This window comes from Tupaia chinensis, unplaced genomic scaffold (genome assembly GCF_000334495.1).
Source record: "Tupaia chinensis unplaced genomic scaffold, TupChi_1.0 Scaffold143584_1, whole genome shotgun sequence".
In the NCBI taxonomy this organism is placed as follows: domain Eukaryota; kingdom Metazoa; phylum Chordata; class Mammalia; order Scandentia; family Tupaiidae; genus Tupaia; species Tupaia belangeri.
The window spans coordinates 772,997-780,098 of record NW_006203430.1 but is presented as its reverse complement, the minus strand read 5'-3'; the positions used below and the strand labels follow the sequence as shown (position 1 = coordinate 780,098).

General features: G+C 35.1%; 1 protein-coding gene across 1 annotated transcript in view; it reads left to right on the top strand.

The window, feature by feature from the left end:
* The window catches only part of L3MBTL4 (L3MBTL histone methyl-lysine binding protein 4), a 494,670-nt gene that overhangs the window by 206,657 nt on the left and 280,911 nt on the right, over positions 1 to 7,102 (top strand). The gene's annotated exons all lie outside the window — the stretch shown is intronic.

The following is a 7,102-nucleotide window of genomic DNA, read 5'->3' as shown; positions in this document are numbered from 1 at the left end:
ACACTCCCATTCCCTTACTGTTTTCAACTTTCATAGTTTTCTAGAGGGAAATAAAACCATTCTAGATCTGACTTTGAAGAGTGAGCTTGGCCAAATTGGGACCAGGAAAATTAGGATTTTTAAAAGAGGAAGGCGGTGTAACTCAGACACAAGGCTCGCTACACAGGCTTTAATTTCTTGGAGCACTAGAAAAACAAAATGCTACTGGTTTAATTTCTAGCCATATGTCTGGGTGGAGAGATTTCAAGCTATGTGTTTGTGAAGTGAGAAATCTGTATATTAGACATGACTGACTAGGAAAGGAATTCTAATGCATTTCTATTTAGATTTCCTGTGACTTTGTCAGTTCATTGCCTTTTCTTTTGGCTTTATTTTGTTGGCATCATCAGATTTTTCTTAAAATTAATTGTTATTAAATACCTCATCAGGAATAATTAAGTTTTTGTTTTCTTCTTTACTTTGCCAAAACAGAAACAAAAACACCTTAGTGTAGCTAAAATAAAAGATTAGATTTTGAATTAAAAATTCAATTGAACAGATTTCTATACTGTCCTTGTTGATGAAATCTGTTTTTTTTAAAAAATATACATATCTTCAAATTAAATTTTCCTAACATGAAAGCTTTTTACTTTTTTTACACAAAGAACTGAAAGCATCTGTGAAATTCATTAAATCTTCTACAACATGACAGTTCAGAAATAATTTTTCACCCAATTATGATTTATTTTCACAATAATAGAAAGATTGAAGCCAGCTAATTTTAATTGACACTGTCTTGAAGATATATTTAAACTGATGTATGGTTCAGTATAATTTAAAACAAATATTCTCTGTCTTGAAGATATATTTAAACTGATGTATAAATCAGTATAATTTAAAACAAATATTATTTGCTATTTTCTTAATTGGAAAACAATATGTCATTTAATTTATAGAAAATAGAGACAAGTATCTGCCTTGGCTATTGTTTATTAAGAGCATCTACTTGCACTGTCTTTTATTCTTCCCACAAATGAATACAATAATTGTGTTAAACAATATTCAAGACTAATGTATTATAGATATTTTCTTCCATATATCTTACTATGAGTTTTTTTAAAAAATTTAAGCATATTGCTTCAAATCTTAATTATTTTTGGCTCTTTTTTTATTCTTATTGTACTTTCTATGGAAATGACTTTTAGATGCCATAATTACTTTGTACATTGTTATATTTTTCCATTAACTTTCACTTGTAAATTAATATATTTCTAGGAAAAGCTCAATCTTTACATCACATCAAATTTTTTTTAGAATTTTAACCAATAGACTATTTTCTTATTTGTAAATACATACTCAGTATCCAATTGATCATATTTTTGCCAGCTTATTATGTGAACATATTGGATTCATCTATTACCTTAAAATATCATTTGAAAAATTTCAGCTCCTTAAGTGAATTGATCATATTTCTTATTTAACATATTAGTATTGATCTTTTTAAATCTCCAAGCATTTATTGATCCTTCCAAAGAATTTTTTTATGCATTGTCTCCATATTTTTTTCCATGGTAATCGTTTTGTCCTTTATTGGAGGAAAAAGAAAAGTATCTGGTATTTCTGAAAGGATTAGAACCAAAATAGTTATCTCTGTGGTCATGGGATAATGGAAATTTCTTTAGAATTTTAGGACTTGATTAATATATGTTTATGCAAGTGGACCTTTCTACCCTGTGAAATGGTGTTTTATGAAATGTGAAATTTTTTCTTCCACATCCCACTCAGTCTGTAAGAATATACCAATCTCCTAGTGAGATAAACATCTCAAGGGCTTTGGGGTAGTAGAGGTCTCACACACAGCCTTTAACTTCTTGTAAACTATTTCTGGAAGATTCTGCCACGGGTCTTTCATGTTCCTCGGGCCAATCTCCCACTGGATAAATACTTGCTTTTTATTCCATAAGTTAGAGGGCAAAAGATTAAAATTTTCTGTTTAAAGTCAATATCCTTCAGAGAATGTTTTTATTACTGGTACATAATAGGTGCTTAATATCTGTGTGAATGAATAAAGAAGGGAGTGAAGGAGTGAATAGTTTTGAATGTACTTTGGCATTCTGATTGTAACTTGAAAATACATATATATGTGCATATATATAAAATGATCATACTGAGCAAAAATCACTCATCTTTAATTTATATATATATATATATATATTATTATTTGTTCATTCAATCACTGTATATCATTTAGATTGTAAAGAGACTTTACCCAGCATGATATACACTTCAGTCCAGCCAAATTGAGAATACTATACACATCATCATGAACAGGAAATAAACCGTATCTGTGTCCCACAAATGTTTTACTTCTCTAGTTTTTCCCCACATTTCCTCTTCTCCTCCCACACTCTCTTTCCACTTTGTCTCTATTGTCCATAACAATTTTGAATGCTTTTATATCCTCCAGTTTTCAGTCTCTACTATTGAATGTGGACAGTTGGTATATGTTAAGTGGAGACACACAATGTCTCCCTTTCATAGTCATACTTGCTTCACTCAGCAACAAATCTTCCATACTTGTTTATTTCCTATCAAATGCCAGCACCTTGTTTTTTACGTCTAAATAGTATTCCATGGAGTATATGTGCCACACTTTTTCAACCATTCATTTGTTTGTGGACATTTGGGTTGGTTCCATTTCTTATCAGTCATGAATAATGCCACAATAAATATAGCTGTGCAAGCACTTTTCTGTCTGAGCGTTCTCCTGACCTTTGGGTAGATACCCAGGAGTAGAACAGCTGGATCATATGGTAGTTCTATTTGAAGGTCTTTGAGGAATATCCATGTTGTTCTCCACAGTGGTTGGACTAATTTACATCCCCATCAACAATGTAGGAGTGTTCCCTTTCACCATATCCCCTCTAGCACTTATTATAAGTGTTATATCTTCTTAATGAATTACCCTTTTACTAAAATATAATGCTCTTTGTCTCTTCTTACAGTTTTTGTCTTAAAGCCTATTTTGTCCAAAATCAGTATGGCAACTCCCACTCTTTTTGGTTTTCATTTGCATGGAATACCTTTTTCTAGCCCTTCGCTTTTAATCTATGTATGTCTTTATCTGTGAGATGAGTTTCTATAGGCAAAAGATGGAGAGTTTCTGATTTTTAATTTCATTTAGGCAGTCTGTGTCTCTTGATGAGAAAATTTAATCCATTAACATTCAACATTATTATCGGTATTTCCAGACGTGTCCCTACCATTAAGTTGGCCATATTCTTGGTTGGTTTTTGTTCTCTTACTGCTGTCTCTCTGTCTTTAGTTTTCTTGGTAGTACTCCTTTCAGAATTTCTTGAAGAACTGGTCTGGATTTGGTAAGTTCTTTCAGGTTTTGTTTATCTGAGAACATTTATAATCTTCTTTTATCATATGAAGGATAATCTTGCCTGGTGTAGTATTCTTGGATGAAATCGTTTTTCATTTAACATTTTATATATATTTCACCATTATTTCCTTACTTTTATTGTATCTGATGAGAGGTCCAGTGTTAGCCTGATAGGATACCCCTTGTAAGTGACTTCATGTTTCTCTCTTACCAATCTTAGTATCTTGTCTTTGTCTATGGTTTTGGCCAATCTAGCGATGATGTGCTGTGGCGAGGATCTTCTTGGATTGATTCTATTTGGGGTTCTTTGTATTTCGGGGGTCTGAATGTTTGAGTACTTTTCTAGACCTAGAAAGTTTTCTTTCGAGATTTTGTGGAATAGATTATCAACACCCTTATAGTTTCTTCACCTTCTGTGATACCAGTTATTCAAATGTTTGAGTGTTTCATGGTATTTAGTATTTCTCATATATTATTCTCAGCTTTCTTGGTTGTTTTCTCAGTATTTTTGATAATTTTGTCTAGGTCAGAAGTTTTGTCTTCTACTTCCGAGATTTGATCTTCTGCATGGTCTAAACTACTTTTAATACTTTCAAGGGGATTTTTGATTTCCTATATTACAGCCTTTATATCTAACAGTTCCATTTGATTCTTTTTTATGGTGTCCAGTTCTTCTTTCAATGTGGGAATCATGGTGGGAGTTTCGAAATCAGATTTATGAAGGGGAGTTTCACTCTTTTTACAATCACTACAGTGAAGGTCACACAATTCTCTAAAACTCACAATGTTCAAATATTTAGCTACTATTCACCTAGACTTCTCTAGGACATGGTAAGATCTGAGCAGTAAAATAGGAAAGTAATTTAAAAGAAAACAAAAGTAGGAAACAGAAATACGAAGATAAAGCAAAGAGAAAAGAAGAAAAGTGCTAGGACAAAAAGAGAAGAAAAAAACACAGAAATCACATTGCAGAAAATAAAATTGAGTTAAACATGGAAAGCACACCATGGGAAAAGGGCATCAGAAGCAGAGATGGAGATGGCTGGGTGCTTTCTGTCCTAGGTGAGGGAAGAAGAAACAAATTAGCAAGAGAAAGGCACAGACAGGGAAGAAAGCTGTTTATAAAAAAGAGAAAGAAAAGTTAGAAGGGACAGAGAAGAACAAGAGGGAGAGAGAGACTTTGCCTACCTGACTAGCACTGGGGTCTGGAAGGAGGGGGGGGGTCTTGGGGGTGTTTCACAGCTATGAAACTGAACCCAAAAGGGGCAGCAGAGGCCGAGATGGAGATGCCTGGACGCTTTCTGTCCTGACTAGTTCTGGGGTCTGGAATGGAGGGGAGGGCTGGCTGTGGGTGCTTTGCAGCCATGAAGCTGAACCCAGAAGGAGCAGCAGAGGCAGAGTTGGAGATGCCTGGATGCTTACTGTCCTGACTACATTGGGGTATAAAAGTTGGGGCCCTGGTTGGCGGGGCTTCACAGCCATGAAGCTAAACCCAGAAGGGGCAGCAGAGGCAGAGATGGAGATGCCTGAATACTTTCTCCATCCTTCATTCTTAGTTCCTGTACTAATTACTCTTCTATTGAAAATCTATGCTCAACATAATATTACTGGAAAATACCATTGGATAAGACTGATCTGGTTTGAATTGCAGCTCTGACTCTTATTTAATTGTATTATTAACATAGTGAAGTTCCTCAACATATTTGAACTTTCCTTATTTGTAAAGTAATGGAGTTCATAATACCTTCCTCACAGGCTTGAAGTGACAATTCGGGGTATGTAAAATTGCTCAACTGTGGGACCAGCAGATGACATAATTACATAGCTGGACTTCCACATGACTGACCAGGGTTCAAGTTCAATTCCCGGAGGTTTGAAACTTACACTGGACTTGTGCGCATGTGTGCCCAAAACCCCAAGAGGATAATGGAGGAAAGAGGATTGTGGCATAAACATTCCCCATAGGGCATGATTTCTCACTGTTTCTCTATCTCTCTCTGTCTTTCCGGTGAGTGCATGTACCCTATAGCAAAAATCTCTTCCCCCCAGAAAATTTAGAAATTGCTCAACTATGCCTGGCTCTTAATAGATACTTTAGTGGTAGCTGTTGTGGTCATCAGTGAATACAAATACCCTATACTGCTCCTTCTGGGTGTATTTATTTTCTGTGTTAATTAAGGGACTTTATGGAAGTAATTATGATCAGTAGGTGGGAAAGTAACAAGCCTATACTTGGTGAAAGGAGCAGGGTTTTGTCTGGGTTTCCCCTGGAGAGTGCTATCAGGGCCATATGTAATCATGCTGCATACTTGAGTATGATTGTGAGTAGAGTCATCCTGATCCAACAAAAAACAGAACTCCATAAATAATGATGGTAACAAGTGATGGAGCTTGATCTTTGTCAGACATTGTTCTAAGTATTTTACATGCATTAATGTATCTTCATAGCAACTGTGAGATAAGGTATGGTTTTTAAATTATTATTATTTGTAGTACATTCAGTCTCATATACATCATTTAGCTTGTAAAGAGAATTTACCCAACACGAAATACATCTCAGACCAGGCAAGTAGAGAATACTATACACATTATCATCAACAGATAATAAACCATTTCTGTGTCCACAAGTGTCTTACTTTCTCATTTTTTCCTCCCTAATTTTCTTCCCTATAATCTTCTACTCTCCCTCCCTCCTTCCACAATGTCTCCAGGGTCCATAACTATTTTCAATACTTTTATGTCCTCCAATCTTTCAGTCACTACCAAAGAATGTGAACATAGTGTTAAATGGAGACATACAATGTCTCTCTTTCATAGCTTGGCTTTTTCCACTCACCAATAAATATTCAATATTTATCCACTTTCTATCAAATGCCAGGGTCTTGCCAATACCATGCTGTTTTAATTATCATAGCTTTATAATATATTTTAGGGTCAGGGAGTAAGATGACGCCCACTCCCCTCTTCCTGCACATGATTGCTTTTGCAATACAGGGTCTTTTATGATTCCACACAAATTCTATAATGTCTTTTATGATTCCATACAAATTCTATAATGTCTTTTCTAGATCTATGAAGAATGTCTCTGGTAATTTTATTGTAATTGCATTAAATATGTAGATTAATTTGGGTAGAATTTCCATTTTGATTATATTAATTCTTCTAATCCAAGAACATGGGATGTCCTTCCACTTTTTTTTGTGTTATTTTCAATATCATTTTACAGATTTTTTTTAGAGGTTTTTGCTATAGGGCATGTGCGCTCGCCAGACAGACAGAGACAGAGAGACAGAAAGCAAGAAATCACTCCCTGGGGGGATGGTCACACCGCAATCCCTTCTCCTCCATTCTCCTCTCGGGATCTTGGGCATGCATGCACACACGTCCAGCTTGAGTTTTAAGCCACCAGGTCCAGAACGCAAACCGCGGTCAACTACGTGGGAGTCCAGTGACATAGCCATTATGCTAACTGCTGGTCCCTACAGATTTTAATAATTTTCCTTATAAAGGTCTTTGACTTGGTTAGGTTTATCCCTAGGTATCTTATACATTTTGTGACTATGGTAACAGAGATTCCTCTCATCAATTCTACCTCAGTCAACTTGTGGTTAGTATATAGAAATGCCATAGATTTTGGGATGTTGATTTTGTTTCCTGCCACTTTATTGTATTCATTATTACTTCGAGAAGTTTTGTCATGTATACCTTTGAGTCTTCTGTTTACCGTCATGTCAT